Genomic DNA, 19,835 nt, shown 5'->3' on the forward strand with positions numbered 1-19,835 from the left:
AGTGTGTCTTCTCCTCTTCTACAATCAAACATCTTTCTGCACTTGAAGCAATTGAAGTTTCTGATTGTGACACTCTGAAGGAGATTGTTACCTCAGAAGCGGAAAACAGAGAACAAATTATCTTTCCTGAATTGCGTTCTTTGACACTACAATCTTTGTCTGATTTGGTTGGATTCTACAACTCTGGTGTGTCACTGGGAGAGCAAGTGTCAAATGAACTCTTTGATGCAAAGGTATATATATGCTTAACATTGTCAAGTAGATTTGGTTTCTCTCATATATTTTTTGTTATTCCGTTAATATAGAGAAAGAAGAGCTGGAGAGCAACTTAAAACAATATTTGTTGATTGCCTAATTATCCCTTTGTATGTAACTTTTATTATTGTCCCCTGTATTCCAAATTAACTAGAGGAAATTAACATAAATTCTTTAGTTTGGTAACACTAGTATATACATGTTTATCATTGCAGGTTGTAATTTCCAAATTAGAGAGAATGGAGCTGTCCTCAATTAAAATTCAGAAAATATGGAGCGACAAATATTTTACAAGCTTCCAAAATTTGATACACTTGTACGTGACTGATTGCTGGAATTTGAAAAACCTGCTATCCTTTTCAATTTCCAAAAGTATGATGAATCTTCAAAGCCTTTTCGTAAGTGAATGTGGGATGATGGAAAGCATATTTGTATTTGTCGAAACAGAAATTAGTCTGTTCGAAATTGAGGTATGTTGGTGGGATTACAACATACAACATATTCCTTAAAAATTTTGGTATACCTTCATATATGTAGCCCATGACATTACCTTATCAGATTAGATCATTTAAAATGAGTGTTTTTTATGATAACAATATATAGAAACCTACATGTGATAAGCAAACATTTTCATGTTGAAATTCTCTGACAATATGTCCACTTCAAAAGATTACTTGTCTTTGTATTTCTCTCTATATTGATTCCTACAATCTATATTTCAAATTGCATTTTCTAAGTTATCCTCAACCATTAGGTCATTTGCATATACCATAATTTACTTTCTTGCTATAGAAAGAGCAAGCTCCTTAAACCCTTCCCATAAAATTTTCAAACCAAAATAATAAATATTAACTTGAATCATCACCATCATCTTGTAGCATACAACTTCATGATTTTGATCATTACAGTGATTGGTTTTGTTTTTTATCGTATTCAAATGATCTTAATGAACAAATGTAGATGTAAAATGCAATGTAAGTTACTTTTTATAATTCCCTTCATTCATTTTGTTTAAGTTTTTTCTATATAGTTGTTAATTTGATTAAATTTATTGCCGTCTTGAACCAAGCGGGAAAGCATCTTTCCGAAGTTAAAGAATATCAGCCTTGTAAGCATGAAGAGATTGAAAGAGATATGGCATCCCAATTTTCCTTTACATTCCTTTGGCAAATTGGATGCATTGATCATTGAGGGATGTAACAAACTTAAAAATGTTTTTCCTTCTTATATGATCGGAAGATTCCATAGTCTATGCAACTTGAAGGTTACTAATTGCATGTCAATGGAAGAGATATTTGACCTAAAAGATTGCCAAAAACAAGATGTTGAAGATATGACCAGATTGCAAAATGTTCATGCAGAAGTATTGCCAAAATTGCAGCATGTATGGAATAAGGACCCCAAAGGCATTCTTGATTTAAAAAATCTGAAAAAAATAAGGATTCAAGAATGTCTGAACTTGAAATATATATTTCCAGTTTCAACAGCAATGAGCCTCGAAGAACTTGAATATCTTGAGGTCTGGAATTGTGGTGAATTGAAGGAAATTGTTTTCAGGGGAGAAACAAACAACGTAAGTAGCATTTCATTTGAATTTCCAAAATTAACCACTGTCAGATTTTCGAAACTACCAAGTCTTGAGGGATTTTATGGGGGAGCACATGAATTGCACTGTTCAGCACTGATTAACTTGTGCGTGGAACGTTGTCATAAGCTCAAGCTTTTCACTAAAGAAAACACAAATTCAGAAATAAAGTCAGTCTTCTTACCTGAAAAGGTACTAATCAACCATTCATCTCCCATTCTTTCTTTGTACTTCATATATGTAGAGTGAGAACTATAACAGGGTAAAACGAAACAAAACAAATTTCTCAATAACAAAGAAGAATTTTCTTATATATCTCTTACATCAATAACAAACCTTCTTTTATTATGTCTATCTTTTCTTAGGTTATATACAACTTGAAGTCCATACAAATAGACTCAGAAGATGCAAATTTGTTGAGGAGTTATGTGGGAAACTACCGGATGCACAAATTAGAAGAGTTTCAATTATCTAGCCTATCGGATACTGACATTGTATATTTTTTCCTCCACAGAAATCCGAATCTGAAAAGCTTATTATTGAGTAATTGTAATTTTAAACAGTTAGTGCCTCCTATAAGCCATGATGAACATAAGTCAGGGATTGTTCCAAAGCTAAAAAACTTAAAGGTAATGAACTTACCTTTACTGACGATGATAGGCTTTGAAGATGACACAATGCTTTTTCAAAGGCTAGAGTGCTTGATTTTAAAGGGATGTCCAAGTCTGAACACCATAGCACCTTCCTCGGTAACTTTCAATTACTTAACAAGTTTGGAAGTGGGTAATTGTAATAAATTAGTTTTTCTAATGACACCATCAACTGCAAAAAGTTTGGTTCAACTGACCACAATGAAGGTAATTCAGTGCGAACGGATAGAGACCATTATATCACAACATGAACATAAAGAACATATCATCTTCAAAAAATTGAAGGAAATAGAACTAGTGGCTCTACAAAATCTTCTAAGCTTTTGTAGCTCCCATATGTGTACCTTTCACTTTCCATCGTTGGAAAAATTTGTGGTAAGTGCATGCCTTAATATGAAAAGTTTATGGTTTTCTCAAGATGCCATTTCGACACAAATTTTACAACAAATATTACTTCAAAATGGAAAGAAGGAGAAAAGATGCCATGGGAAAGGTGATTTGACTGTTGCGACATCAAACATGCAGATTTTGGTAAGTATGTCATTCATGATTATAGACTAGATTCTTAGTTTTATATTTACTGGTTAAAGATTTTTCTGAGAAAATGGTTTTTGAGCTTTCTGACATTGTTCTTCTCATTCATGAAGGATTTCCCGAATTCAAATATCATGTTATTTTTGTATTTAATTTTAAGAAACTGTATCAATATATATAAGTATTTTTTTCTTTTAGACTTGTGTCAAAATTTTAATTAAATTAATTATTTCTTGATATGCTAATAGTAAAAAGCATTTTAAAGAATTTTTAGCAGGCAATGATGTGTCTATTTATGGAAATATTTACAATTTTACAGGTTCTTGATCCAACCAATGTAGTAGCCTCCAATCCTTACAAGCCACTCGAGAACTCTCGATTGAAGATTTTGAAGCTGGCAAATTGTGAACTTGGATCGCATGCCATTCCAACTGATGTTTTTCCCAGTTTGAAGAACTTGGAAGAATTGGAAGTTAGCAACACAAATGTAGAGACAATATTTGATACAATGAAGGATGAGATGAAGGGATATATTTTGTCATTGAAGAAGATGACTTTAGATAAACTGTCAAAATTGACACAAGTATGGAAGGATAAGAATCCTCAAGCAAGTTTTAACTTTCAAAATTTGCGACAAGTGATTGTTAATAATTGTGAAATTCTGGAAACACTCTTTCCTGTAGAGGTGGCTAAAAGAGGGAAGAAGCTTGAAAAACTTGAAATAAGGTACTGTAAAAAGTTTTCAAGAATTGTTGAAGAGGAGAATGCAATCACAGAAGCAACAACGGAATTTTCATTCCCTCGTTTAACCTCACTGAATTTGTGTATGTTACCACAACTCAGTTGCTTTTATCCTGAAAGATTTACTATGGAGTGTCCCCATTTGAAGCATTTAGAGGTGTTATTTTGTGGTGACTTTGAGACATTTCAAATTCATCAAGAAGCACAAAGTTCTACTTCAGTTAATAGACAACCTCTTTTCTATAAAGAAAAGGTTTGTGATCGAATCTGCTTCTTTTTTTTGTGCCCTTGTTTTTCTATTTGTCTTAATTTGCTTGCCCTTTGTTCTTCTCCAGGCTAATTTCATTTTGGAGTCCGTGAAGCTGGATTGGAAAAACACTATGATACTACTTAACGGAAATTTTCCAGTTGAGATGCTTCATCAATTAGTCCAATTTGAAATACATTTTGCTGATGCTAATGAGGTACAGGGTTTCCCTGAGCAGTTACTTGAGAAGATTCCTAATGGAGAATATTTACAAATAAGCAAGTATTCTGATTTTGAGAAGTTATCCCCATCTCATCCTGAACAAGGTGAAATCAAAACCCTTAGCACACTGAAAAAACTCTTTTCCTTAATTAATTATGTGTTCTTGGTATCCTGATTTGATGATGAAATGCATTTTAGCAATATTCTTTTGGGTCTATTTAGATTAGTTCCTCCTTATATGCTAATAAAAGAATATTTCTGGATGCACAAGTTTTATTGTATTAGAAATGTATTTATTTTATGCATAAGCTGAATTTATAGACAATTTCTCTCATTTTTTTTCTCTATTATATAAAGTTAGGTTTTGGTAGGCTTTTATATGAAGAAAAATTTAAATAAATCTCTTCAAAATTAAAAATTAACTTCTACATAAATTAAAAATAAATTTTAAAAAATTTAATATTTGTGTTTTTACAAACTAATCTGTATATATATTAGTTTTAGCTGGTGAAAAGTTTTTTTTTTTTCCTCTTGTAGAAATGTTTATATACAAAATTTATATTGTATTAACGTATTCAAAACCTTATTTGTTTTACACATAAATTAATTTTAATTTACGAAGAACATTTTTCACTCATTATCTTTACTTTCTATATAAGTAGAGAAATTTATTCAAACAAATAATTTTTAAGATTCAAGCATATCCAAATTGCATATGTTTATGTATGTAGTTCATATTTTGTTTTACTTTTGTGTAGGAAGGAGAAATCAAAATCCGGGAAGACCACGTGAGAATAAGAAGAAGAAGATAAAAAAAATAGAAAATATCTTCATGTAAACGCGATCCACTTTTGGCGTACCAATATAAGATGGAAGGGGTTTAAATTTCAATGGTTGAAAGTTTAAGTGAAATGTAATTTTTTATATAAATAGCAAAAGGTTGTATATTTAGGTTTATTACAATTTTAATTTCCTTTCTTTGAGTGAATGAAAACTTTTTATGTTTTCTGTATTCTTCACAATGGTAGTGACTTAAGATCCTCTGAATGATTTTCAAACGCTTGAGCCTTTCAAAGTTAAGAGACTAATTAGGAAAATAATAAGATAAAACTACGTTGGGAAAATTATTTAATTAAATTTTATGTTGAGTGTAAGTGTGACAAAATATGTGGCTTTATGTATCTTTTCCTCCTCTTTAAGATGTAAACGTGAATTATTAGAAGGATTGTGGGATATTGTTTCAGACTAATTTTATATTTTAATAATCAAACTATAATTCATATATAAATTTAATAATATATGTTTCAAATAAATTTACTATATTATTTTTATCTAATTTTGTAAAAGATAAATAAATTTAGTACATATATTCTAGCAATGAAATCCTTACCCATGATTGGAACGTCTATATCTGAATTTTCGAGAAGGATTTACAATCTAAGGCTCTTCGGGCCGAAGCCTCCATATCAGGGCATTCCTTTATATGCACATTGATCAAAGACGGTAAGTGGAGAGTTTCATTTCGTCGATAAAAACATGTCAGACTTGGTAAAGATTGTAGAGCAATGATGTGCAGTAGATCAAATTTAAGAATGTCTTCTGAAATTCCAGCTTCTGTACTCACTATTTCTAACAGTGATTTGCATTCCTTCACTCCGATCTTTTCGAGGTTCGTTAACCTCGTTGCTGCTGAGAATGTAAATAAATACTTCAAGTCCAAACATTTAGATATAAACACTTCTTTTAGATCAGAGAAAGATATTGTAGAAGTAAAAGGTAATAATGTTTTCAAACGAGGACATTTAGAAACATTTAACTCTTGGAGCTTCTCATAGATGATGTTTAACCATGAAGAGTATTCTGATTTAATTGAGTTGAGGTCCCATACTTCACACATATTCAATGTTTTTAACTGTCCAAGCATCCTCTTTTCACTAATTTCAGGGTGTTCACCAAGGAATATATTGGGATCATTGCAACAGTTTATACTCATTTCTATTAAATTGGGTGCCATTTGTAGTATTTCAATGGGCAACATAGCCTTCTCATTCTCATCAGCATTGAAAAATAAGGCAATTTCCTCTAAACATTTGAGGCCTTCTGCAAATATCTCTGACCTAAACCTTAAGCTTAGTGCTGAGATGTGTTTCCAATCAAGTCTCAGTTTCTTCAAGTTGGAAATGGCCTAAAGAAAAACCAAATCGCATATAAAGGACTGTGAATTAATAAGGAGAAAAAAAAAAAAAAGCTAAATGCACACAAAGTTTATGATGATACTGCTTACCTTTAGATTTGAGATGAGAGGTTGTGTGTTATTTGGAGTACTCGTACCTTCACTATCACCCATGTGATGTGTACTTTGAAATAACTTCAGCTCATGGCAATATATCACAGATAATTTGTTTAATGTAAGGCACTCAAGAGTGAACGTGTCAGAGTACAAGGAAGTGAGTCGTGGCAAGTCACAAAGATCCAACTTCTTTAAGCTCGGGAACACAAAGTTTTCTACTACGTTTTCTGTTCCTACTTCTTTTGCAACGATTTCTTGAAGTTCATAACAAAATTCTATTTCAAGTTTTTCAAGCTTCTCAAGGGTTTTTGCTAGGGAAGCAGGAAGTAGAGTTCTCAGTTTTTCACAACCACTGACAACGATCTCTTTCAAATTTGGAAACCTCAGAACTTCTTGACTGTTATATTTCCAAATATGTGTCAGCTCCGATAGCTCTTTCAAAACCAGTCTCTGTAGTTGGGATGGTGCTTCCAATATGTCAGTGTCATTCATGTAAAAGATTACTTCTACTTTGCTGGAATCAAGTACTTCCAACTCTTTTAACTTTTTTAAATGTGGAAGAATGCTAGAGGGAATTCCATAGGGTAGTGTACAGTTGTGAAGCTTCAATGTTACCAAATCGCACAACCATTCATTTTGAAAACCAACTTTACCATGACGGTATGATTGTAGCTGAAGATTATCAGAGAAACACTCTTCATCCACAGCTCCAACAAACTCATGTAACTGTTACAATAAGTTTATCATTATATATCATTGTTGTCTGAGTTTGCAAACAAACAACTTTACAAATTACAATGCTTCTCGAGTTAGTATCTTCAAATTGAAAGAAAAAACCAGATCCTCAAATAAAATGGACTGGAGTTGAATCTGAGCTGCAAATGTAACTCATTTTCATTTCATAAACCTCACTGTCTTTTAGATTGGTATAAGCAAAACTCTGTGATCTTTTACATATATTTAAATACTAAGGGTATTTTTCCACGAATAATCCATAATTTTTTAAGAAAAAACAATTTTTTATACATAAATTAAAAACGAAAATTTGGAAAATTTATACAAAAGAATTTTTACATATTAGTTTATGAAAAAAGCTAATGTTAGTTTGTACTTCTGCTTTTCCTTTTCAAGAGGAACTTGCATATAAGCTCATCCAAAACTTTCAAAGACTAAATTGACAATATACACACATGAAACTTTCTAACAATATCAAAAGTTAACATATTTTGTTTACTAAGTTAAGAACAATAAATTCAGGTAATAACTGAAGTAATAATCAATTGATTAAAGTTTAGTTATTACCACACGTTCGAACATATGCTTGACAGTGGTATTGAGATCTTGGTGAAAGAGCAAAGCTTCTGCTGGATCCAACGAGACCTGAATTCCTATAAAGGATTGTGCATCTATGTTTCCATTGGAGAAAATCTTCATATTGGGGCATTTCCATATGAGTAATCTTATCAGAGATGATAAATGTAGAGTTCCATTGCCTGAATAAAAGCATGACAGGCTTGGTAAAGAATCTAGAATTAATGTTGAAAGTCGCTCAAATCGTATGGCTTCTGATGCAGTTTCGTTTGGTTCTTTTGCCAATATTTCTCGCATTGATACACATTGCACTATGCACAGCTCTTCAAGGTGCACTAACTTTCTTGCAGTTGAGGATGTAAATAAGTACTTTAATCCATGGCAATGGTTAACAGACAGTTGTTTCAGATTCGAGAATGTCGCTGTTGAATGTACTAACGTTGTCAAATGAGGTCGCGAGGAAACGCTTAATTGCTGTAGCCAGACAAGAAACAAGGTTGTCAAGGGATTACTTTAATAAGCTTTCATAATCAGAAAACAAATTGAGAATTCCTTTAGGAATTCATATTTTTAAAGATTTACATATTTATATACTTTGAATTGACTTTTTGTGTTATTTAAAAACACGTATCAATTGATTCAAAAAATGAACTTCTTACCTGTTGCCGATACATCTTCAGAGCAGAGTAAAAAACCTAACCAGAACAACCTCTCACACACTCAGAACAATGAACCGATAATAATGATAGAATGAATTCCTTTTAGTGATGGTAATATATGGATAAACAAAAGTATTAACCGTAATACATGGATAAATAAAAGTAAACAAGAATAATTGGAAGCATAACCTCTTTTAATTATTTGGAAGCATAATCTCCTGACGTAGCCGTCTGTCAACAAACTTAATAATCCAAATCATAATCCTAACAATAGACTCTAGTTTTATTTATACTAAAATATTTTCCGCCCATCTTATACTAGATGTTTTCTTAAGATATATTTGTATTTAATATAAATATCTCTGTATATTTGTCTAGCATATATTTTTAATTATAAATATCTTATATTGAATATTTTTCTAAAATATATATTTATTTAGTATATATTGAATATTTGCCTAGCATTTATTTACTATAATTATTTTCCTAAAATATTTTCCTAATATAACTATTTTCCTTTATTTACTATATATTTATTTCCTATAATTACTAAAATATATATTTTCCTAAAATAGCTTAGTCTACTTTAATTAGTTCCCGTCCATCCTAACTGGCGGGACAGTAAGTTCTTCGTTGTTTCCCACCGTTTCGGCTCGAGCTCTCACTATGTTCAGCCGTTTGGTTTGACACCTCATGGCCTACTACCTTTCGGCTTGACCTTTCTTTGCTTCCCCCTTTCAGATTTATCGCTCCCGTCTTCCTCTGATTGGCTAGGTCGTTTCTCGTCTTCCTCCATTCGGCCTGGTCGCTCTCCGTTATCCACGGTTCGACTTAATCGCTCCCCGTCTTTCACCTTTCTGTGCCTTTCTCTTTATCTCCTATTCCTTCTTCTCTCATATACATTTCAACCCTTATCATTATCTCTCACCTTATACCGTAACAGCGGTGCAAGAGAAAATCTTCTTTTTGATTTATAAGAAGGTCTGAATTCCAACCAAAGATTATGCATTGGATTTAATATTGATGACTGGATTAGAAACTGTTGTTTTTATCACAATGAATTATCAATTTTAGAGAGCAGAATTTGTAACTGTCTTTTAGTGATGTCAGTTTTTGTGATTAAATTTTAGATCAATTACATTCTCCAACTAAAATTAGTGATGGATAAAGGTATAAGGTGACTTATTGTTTTTAATAACAAGATTTCTGTATGTTATAAGTTAATTTTACATAAAAATAAAGGATTTAGCATGAGAAAACTTTTTTAAGATTATATATAAATAATACCCTCTTTAAAAGAAATCATCCAAAGCAAGGCTAGAATTAATTTCAATTAACTGTACAGTTTATTTCGTTTAATTCAAAATTGATAAATTCAAGAATTATATTTCGAAAACTCTAATATCAGCAAATTTCTGGTAAAGAAATGAAAGTCAAACTTCTAAGCCACAGAAACCAGAATTTAGAAGGCACAATCACTTCAAAGCTTTTTTAGAAATAAAACTGCAAAACGAACAAAGGAACTTTGAGATCTGTAGCTAAATGGGATGTGTGGAATCGAGATTTACTTTGAAGATGTATTAACTTCATTTTGTAGCACTAAGGGTTTTCGGTATATAATAAACCATGTTGCCATTACCTCAACATTTCAGTTGATTTATCTGGAACCATGTCTTTGGCTACCAATCATTGTTAAGAAGATCTTACAGTAATCAACTCACATATTTTTCTAAAATTAAATATGTTATTTATGAACAATTAAAAAATTTTAAATAACCATGATTCTTATAATATTAAGAGAATAAAAATAAATATTAAAAATAAAATATTAACTATCTTGAAAATAAAATTTGCTTAATATATTTGGTAGTAGGTTTAATTTAATTTTTTATTTTTTAAATAAAATTAAATCTACAAATTTATGATAATTGAAAAGCTTTAAATAACTATTATTTTTATAATATTACTAGAATAAAAATAAATACTAAAAATAAAATATTAACTATCTTAAAAATAAAAATTTGCTTAAAGGGTTTAGTTTGATCTTTTATTTTTTGAATAAAATTAAATCTGCTATTTATAAATAATTGAAGAGCTTTATTATGATTCTTATAATATTACTAGAATAAAAATAAATACTGAAAATAAAATATTAATTATCTTAAAAATAAAAATTTGATTCAAACATTTTACAAAGGGTTTAGTTTGATTTTTTATTTTTTAAACGTTCTAGTGAGGCAAGCAAAATTATATTTCTTAATACATTTAGTAGTGAAGATGGTTAAACGCTTTTAGTAAATAATAGAAAAATGTTTTTGTTCGGTATATTCTGATAATATACTTATTCCTCTCAGCATTTTGAAATACTTTTTTAATATTTTTGAAATATTAGTTTAAGATAGTAATATTTGAATCAATTATATGTCAATAATTATAAGACAAATTTTCTGACAATAATTATAATCAATGTCTTGAATATTATTTGATTTATTTTTCTTGCAATCAAGACCATTTATTTCCGTATTCATTGTTGATAATTCACAATTAAGAAAAAATTATCATAATATTACAATGTTTATGTATAAATACACATATATAAATATCCATTCTCTGGAAAAAAGACCGGAAAAAAAGTAGAGGGAGACAGTAATAATAGTAATTGAAAGAGAGTACATAGGTAAATAAGTTTTCACGTAAAGGATTCTGTCAACGGCACCTAGAACTAAGGGAATACCAAAAGCTAAAAAGCTATGCTACATCCTTATTTTTTTTCTTTTTTTATTATACTTTGAAGTTTTTTCTAAAGATATTATTTTTCTATTACACATAATTTTTTTTAATTCATAAATTGTTGAATATAAGTACGTGTCGGTCTATGACTGTTTTTTTTTTTCATCATTCTTGAAATAAAAAATACAAAATATTTAAAACCAAAAAATTGTCAATTTTGTTAAACCAAACTTTTTTTTATAGGTGAAAGGTTAATTTTCGGATTCATATTTTAAAAATCTAAATCATTCCATAATAATTTTTAAACAAACTTACAAACCTCTTTTTCTAGATAAAGATTTACATTATTTCTGATATAAATAGATATACGTAAGAGTAAGGTCAATCCATCCTTATTAAATTCATAAAATAAAAATTCAGATTCATAAAATAAAAATTATTTTTTTCTTAATAGTTTATTTATATTATTATTTTGAAGAAAAAATAAATATTTTAAAAAACTAAGTAAACTTTAAATATTTAATTAAAGGTACTGTTTTTAAGCTAAGATGTAATATCTGATTATATACTAATTCTTCCCAACACAGGATTTTGTTTTACATACAAAGGCTTTGAAGTGATTGCAGGAAGGATTGTAACCTTTTCTTTTATGGTGCTTTCTTCATAGTCTTCTTCTTGGTGAGTACTGATATCAGTTTGATCTTTCCTAACTATTTTTAATAGTTGTATATCACATACTTTATCGTATGATTTCATTTTATTATGTCATATATGTTACTTCACGCATCAATTTTTCTTCGAAATAAATATGTAAATTTAAAATTATTACAAATGGGTCAACCCAAACGTTAGACGTTTGATGTTTTATTGCATGATATGCAGAGGCACACATGTAGTTGATGACGGCAAAAAAATCAGAAGTAAAGCATGGAGAATGTTCAATTGCTCTGTTCTTTGCTCAGTCCCGCGTGACCATATCTAAAGCCATTTCTATATAAACTTGTGCCTAGAGATGGACACCTAGCCAAAGATATTAACAAATTATATTAGAATTATTTTATTTTTGGTTTATATATATATATATACATTTATATTCATATATTTTTATATTTATATTTTTTTTTTTATATTATTCTGATACCATGTTACGAAAGAGAAAATTTTGTAACAAGTTAAAAAAGGTGAAAAAGAGGATGCAACATAAAGTTAGAGATGAAGAAAATCGAATGAAGAGAGCTATTGTTGGTGATGTCAAAAAATGGTTGGATGACGCAGACGATGTCATTTTTGACTATGAGGATTTCTTGGAAGATGAAGGCCGTCCTTATGCCGTGTACTCTGATGGTTACCTTCCTAAACCTTTCATAAGGTATCTTCTAAGTAAAATGCTGAATAAGGTATCTTCTAAGTAAAATGCTGAATGATATTGCAAGTAGGGTTAGTGTACTGCTACATACCTCATATGATGATAAATTTTAGTATTGGTTGACGTCACCTTCCTATCACTAGTACAAAAATCATATTTTATGACGTACAAAAACGAACTATGACGTACATAATTTTGTACGTTATAATAGGTCTACACATTCATTTTATGACGTAACAAAAATATTCAATGAAATATTTACAATATCCCCAAATATATGTTAAAGAGATATATAATTAAAACGTCGTCATGAACAATACATGTTAGCTAAATTTTTACTAAGTCATAAAATAAATGTGTAAACATATTATAACGTACAAAACTACGTCATAGTTTGTTTTTGTACGTCATAAAATATGATTTTTGTACTAGTGTATGATACTGATTTTGATAACATTAGATATGAAATGTTTGAATCAAGAAATCAAATTATGGGTGATATCATTAAAGCATTGGCAGACTCGAGTGTTGGAATGATTGGAGTTTATGGGAGGAGTGGTGTGGGGAAGACTAGTTTGATCAAAAAAGTTGTTAAGAAAGTAAAAGGCAACATGTTGGATATGGTGATCATTCATACACAAGTAAATCTTCATTAGACAAAATAATAACTATGCTTCAAAAACTATGGATGTTGGTGGCGGATGCCATTTACAATTTTTTTGGCAAATGACACATATTGCCTTTTAATTTGCACTAATTTGAACATAAAGCATACTTTTTTTATAGTTAGGATTCGGTCAGTAAAATTCTGAATTTCACTTTTGATCATTTTATACCAGAATATCCCTCCATATTCAATTTTTGGAGAAACCGAATTCTAAGCTTGTTTTTTTTTTTAATTTTTTTTAAATAAAGCACTGAAATAAAAAAAAATAAAAAAGGTGAAATTATTTGTAGTTGTAGAAAGTTTTTGTAGAATTATATTTATCAAATGTATATTTGTTTTGTATATAGTAATAATTTATTTTAAATAAGATATTATTATAATATAAAAGAGGATATAAGGTAATAATAATTTGAGAAATGTTGTGTTGTACTAATATTAAATTAAGTAAGTTATTAGTATAATTTTAAAAATAATTTAAAAGATTTGTTAGTTATATAATTTAAAGATTTGACAAATAATTATTTAATTAAAAAAGATAAGAGATATTATTGAATAATGAGATATTATTTGATATTCTTACATATTATTATATATTCTCATATATTAATAAATGATAATAAAACATTAAAAAAATCATGATAGAAGATGTAATGATATATTAATTTGAAAATTATATTTTATTTTTAAGAGACAAAATATTTGATGAGTCATATTAAACTTATTTTCTAAAAAAATAAAGTAATTATAAGAGGATATACAAACTAAATTAGATTTCATGAATATAATAATACATATAAACTATTTCTTAGGTTAATACTCCTTTAGAAAATAACTTGAGTTCAGAGTTTCAGTGTAAATAAATGAGTTGAAGTAGTGGTAGAACTCAAGTCAAATCGTGAGTGTTTTTGAAGCATTTTATATACAGAAGTTAATACATGTCTCAGAAACATTAGTCATGAAACAGCGTAGACCTTGCAAATCATACACAACATGTGTTAGTATTTTGAGACTGTGAAAGGAATAGTTGATGAGATAGAGAAAATGTAGACATAGTGAAATGTAAAGAAAATGTGGAGATGGTAGTTGAAAGAAGTGTTGTAATTGTCTTTTGTTGTGGTAGATGTTGTCTTGCTTTGTTTTCTTTTGGTTTGCATACAAATGATCCAGTTATCCCTATTTATACTAATGACATCTCCTTAGCCAATGGTTAGGATCTTGCCATCACATCATTAATCTAAGGGTCATTATTCATTCTCTAGATATTTCTAAAACATTCCTATAATTCTAAACTTATCTAGAGACATCTTATGAATAAGCATCTCTAGATATTTTTGTACATCATTCTAGAATCCTTGTAGATAGGATCTTTCTAGAATTCTATTTGGACATTCTCTAGTCTTGGGTCTCCTCTAGTCTTGGACTTTTATCTTATAGGCCTAATTTACATTCTAACTCTTTTTTTCTTAGGAGCTTCTATATTCTTCTAGAATTTGCATTAAACTTAATACTCCTCCTTAATGCAAATTCGGTAACTCCCAGCATAATGTGTAGTAATTCAAATCTTGGTCATGTTAATGCCTTCGTAAAAATATCTGCAATTTGGTCTTTTGTTGGGTAGTCGAATTTCTTTAGTTGTCTCTTCATCTTGAATGAAGTGATATTTAATGTTTATGTGTTTTGTTCTTTAATGATGAACCAAATTTTTTTCTATTGTTATTGTCGATTTATTTCACAAAAGATAATAGTCGGTCTATCTTGTGGTTCACTCATTTCCTCAAGTATTCTTCATAGCCATATTGCTTGACTCGTGGTTTCAGCAACTGCTACATACTCTACTTCTGTTGTTGATTGCGTCACGGTTGATTGCTTCTTTGATGCCCAAGATAAAATACCTGGTCCTAGTGAGAAAGCATATCCTGACGTACTCTTCATATCGTCCATTGATCCTGCCCAATCACTATAAGTGTAGCCATTCATCCTTGAGTTAGTCATGGTTTTGTACCATATGCCAAACTCCTTTGTGCATTGTAGATATCTTAAAATTCTTTTTCCTACTCCATAATGAGTCTGATTTGGCTTTTGCATGAATCTTGATAAAATACTTGTAGCATACATAATATTTGGTCATGTGGCTGTGAGATACAGGAGACTTCCAATTAAACTCCTGTAGTGTGATGCATCTGCCTCTTGTGCTCCATCATTTTTTTGTAGCTTCTCGTTTACCACCAACGGAGAAGTGACAAGTTTACAATCTTTCATCTTGAACTTCTTTAGTAGAGCTTCAATATATCTCTTTTAAGAGATAAATATACCTTCTTTTCACTAGTGCAAAAACGATGTTTAACGTCACCCATAAGACGTCGGTGTGCGTGTAACCCGACGTATAGGAGCGGACGGTGGCGTTATTGTAAATAGTTGTGTAACATAGACGTCAGTTTTATTCAAAAACAGATGTCTACTAATTTCAAGACGTCAGCACTACACCAAAACCAACGTCTACTGGGCTGCATTTAATGCATTTCACCTAATTCTCAGGCGATTAGACGTCACCTAGTCAAAATCCGACGTCTAAGGTCTGTTTAGAAGGCGGGAAGACAAAAAATCTTTCACTTTCGACGTCGGCTGTTTGGGGCACCAACGTCTGTAATATCTGTAATAATTATGTTTACAAAACTCGAGGGTCGGAGACGTCGGCTATTTGGGGCACCGACGTCTATGTTATTCTACACGTTGGTGGCCCATAACAACAGTCGTCAATATCCATGACAGGACATATCAAACGTCAATTGGTTCAGCTTAGTAGACGTCGGTTCTCCCTGACAGAAACCGACGTCTAATGGGTGTTCAAAAAAGTCAGTTTTAAATGTTCACTTGGACGTCACATTAGTTTGAAAGACGACGTCTGTAGACGTCGGTTTCTGGAGAACAACCGACGCCCAATTCCATTTTAAATACACCGCCACTCTTCGCGGCATTCAGTTTCTGATATCGATCGTCTTCCTCTTTTCCTTTTTCTCTTGCCACACCTCTTCTTTTTTCTCTCTTTTCGGCATTCTATTATTGTTTCTCGTCTTCCTCCTCTCCTTTTTCTATTTTGCATCCCAGGTGCGTGTTTTTTTGTATTGCTTACAGTTTAAACTTTATAGTCTTTCATCGATTATCTTGTGGTTCAACTGATTAAAATTTGCTTTCTTTTATAGTTTAAACTTTATAGTTTTGATCCTCTCTTTTGGTAACACAGTAAACATTCTCCCTTTGCTAGTTTCCTCACAAGAAGAGTGGCGATCTTTTGAGTTTTCTATGGCTTCTCGACCCAAAATGGAACTTGGGTCCTTGTCTACTTCTCGTGTCACCGTAATTTTTTTCTTTTGCGGTTGAATAATGGAAAGTATTCATGGACACAGGTTCGATTTTGGGTTGAAATGCCATAGGAGATTCGAAAGACGCAAGCTTTTTTTTGGGGAAACTAGCGAGAGGAGAGTGTTGCACTGTGCTATCGAAAGTCTGGATCAAAACTGCACTAAAACACAACGCCCTTGTTAGACATCGGTTATGGCCAGGACCGACGTCTATAAGGAACATAGACGTCAGTTAGTGTCATTTTAAACTTCTATATATATTCATGTAAACGTCGGTAATGAATAGGGGGGACGTCTATATAGACGTCGGTTAGGAGGATTGCTGACGTCCCATGGACGTCACCCTTATAGACGTCAGATTGGAAGGTGACGTTAAAAACCCTAATTAACCGACGTTAAACAGCGTTTCTGCACTAGTGTTTTGTTGTTTCACCTCTTATCCTCCCATACAAAGGGGCTCTGTTTTTTTAAGGCCCTTGCAGTTGTAACAATTGTCATTGGCAACCCATTACACTTGTTCGCAATTTGAGCTCCTAACTTCTGAAATTTAGAATTATAGTCTCCCATTCCAGCCATTTTCTTGAACAGCATCTCTGTTTCCTTCTCCTTCAAGGCTTCCAAACAGAAAACACAGTTTTCTTTCCTTCCCTTTTGAGTTAATAATACCGTTTTGCTTTCAGAAATCAACAAAACTTTGCACCCTTTGTACTGACTACGAGTTTTTTCAGTCTTCAACACATACGAAGCACCATGGGGTTCTTTAGGACTTCCTTCCTTTTGATTCATCAAGCTATCAACATGGACGGATTTTCCTTCTTTAACATTTTTTAGGCCTGTATGATTATGTATTTCATATGGGATCCCAAGCATATTGAAGTCCACCTTTTCCCAAAGATCATCTAGGATTATAAGTGTCTTCTCCTTCTCNTTCTTTAATCTCTTNTGTATTCTAGCAGCTCTTGCAACNTCACTTTCCTCATCCAATATAATCCCCAACGAGTCAGCAATTTGTCCCTGGATTTTTCTTATGTCAGGATTTCTTGTCACGCTTGCCATGGTCACTACGTCGATCTTCTTAGCTTCTAAGGCTACTTTAACAACTTCTTTGACTAAAGTAGTCTTGCCCATGCCACTTAACCCATGAAGACCAATCATTCTAACACTTGGCTTTTCCAATTCTGCAATGATTTTTNTCATCGTTTCTTCTCTGGATGGAAAGCTTTCATAACCAACGTTAGANAAAAAGGCAGCCATGGAAGGTGGACCAGACCAGTAAGAAAATGTGTCAAAATTTGCCCTTTGCAATAAACCATTGGCCTTCCTTGTAATATCATATGCTTTTCTGCTTTGACGATACCTTATTCCCGGTTTGGGAAGGTAACCACTCTCCCACAAGTCAAACAACGCAAGTTTATGGTCTGGGTCCTTGATGAAATCCACATATTCAGAAATTAGTTCCTCCACCCGTTCTATCCATTCTTTCTCTTCAATAGGAATTTCTCTTCCATGTCGTAATTCTTCCTCATCCACTTTGTGCTGAATTTCATCTCTCACATTCTTGAGGTTCTCGACAACACCTTTTAGATCACGAACTCTTGCTTCATACGACTTGAGGTGAATTAATTGCTCTTTCAGCCATGCCTTTAAAAGAGGCGACGTCAGGAACTTATGCAAACCAGCTATTAGAGAGTCCATGCTACATCTCAACTACATCTTCTTCTGCATGTATATAAATAGGGATTCAACCAGGTAATTCAATTCATATCAGTGTTCACTTAGACTGTAAGAAATTTTACATTGTCATCCAAAGATGAGTTTGGTTTTCTTTTGTTCATCTTTGAGCAAGAAATCTCAAGTTTTGTAAAACAAATGGGTTGTGTCATTTGAGGGCACAGCATAAGCTGTTTCACTCGGTACTATAACAATTTTTTTGCAACAGAAGATGGAGCTATCATTGCATGAATCATCAACTTTAGTAATACAAATTGCTGCAAGAATAATTTTTTTGTAAAATTATTATTTGATCACCAAATGAGTATACTATATATATATATATATATATATATATATATATATATATAGGCAGAGTATGTTTAGGACACTGTTTAAATAAAAGCTGAGTTTTCACTAAAATAATGTAATTAATGACTATGCACTATAGTTTTCGGTGAATATAGAATGTGAAATGACATAATGTTAACAAACTAATCATGTGTTAAACATATTTGGAACGTCCATGGAATTTTAATATGCACCTGTGCTTCTTTAACCTCTCTGTCATCTACCTTTTGAATTTTTAGGAGATTCTAACCATTCTTAAACCATTTAGAATATTTTAAAATCTCATCAAAAATAGAAATGACTTTGATTTTTAATTTCTTCTATAATTTTTTGTTCTTTCTCTTGTAAATTTTTCTTTCAATTTATTTTTTATCTCTTCATCTTCTTATTTTACCATGCTTCTTGATAGGACTTTTGTATTTTCACTCTTTTTTAAATCCTCTCCTCCCTCTTCATTCATTTCTCTTGGAATCTTAAATTCAAGACTGGATCATAATATTTAAAGATTGAACTTCTATTAAAGAGTGAATAAAAATTTATAAAAAATGAGATTTATAAAACCCTTGGATTAAAGCAAAAATATTAAGAATGTCTCAAAATAATGCAGTAAACACAATGTGTCTTAAAACTTTATGATATGACTTTTACATAGGAAATCACCTAAAAATAGAAACACTAATATCACTTTTTAAATCGTAATTATTAAAACTTTTAATCTTAATCATATTTATTTATGGCCCTTATTTACTTTTCACCATCTCGCAATAAAAACTAGTATGTGGACTAGTGTGAGGGAAAAAAATATAATTTTTCTAATAGACATAGTAATTTTTTTTATTTATATATTGAAAAGTTAGATATATAAATAGAGATTCTGACGACTTTTTACTTTTTAGATTGTATAGAAAATAGTAAATAAATAATTCCATATCACTCAAGAATACATCCTTCTTTAATTCCTTCTCATCTATTCTATTTATAGAAAGAAAAATGATATTTTAACATTAATTTTTTATATCATTTTGACACTGCACGTGAACTGTAATTTTTTATGTAATTTTTTATATAAATAGCAAAAGGTTGTATATATAGGTAGAGTCGTCAAAATGGGTCACAACCCGCGAGCCAACCCGGCCCGTCACGGGTTCGGGCCGGGTT

Source organism: Vigna radiata, unplaced genomic scaffold (assembly GCF_000741045.1).
Source record: "Vigna radiata var. radiata cultivar VC1973A unplaced genomic scaffold, Vradiata_ver6 scaffold_292, whole genome shotgun sequence".
In the NCBI taxonomy this organism is placed as follows: Eukaryota; Viridiplantae; Streptophyta; class Magnoliopsida; order Fabales; family Fabaceae; genus Vigna; species Vigna radiata.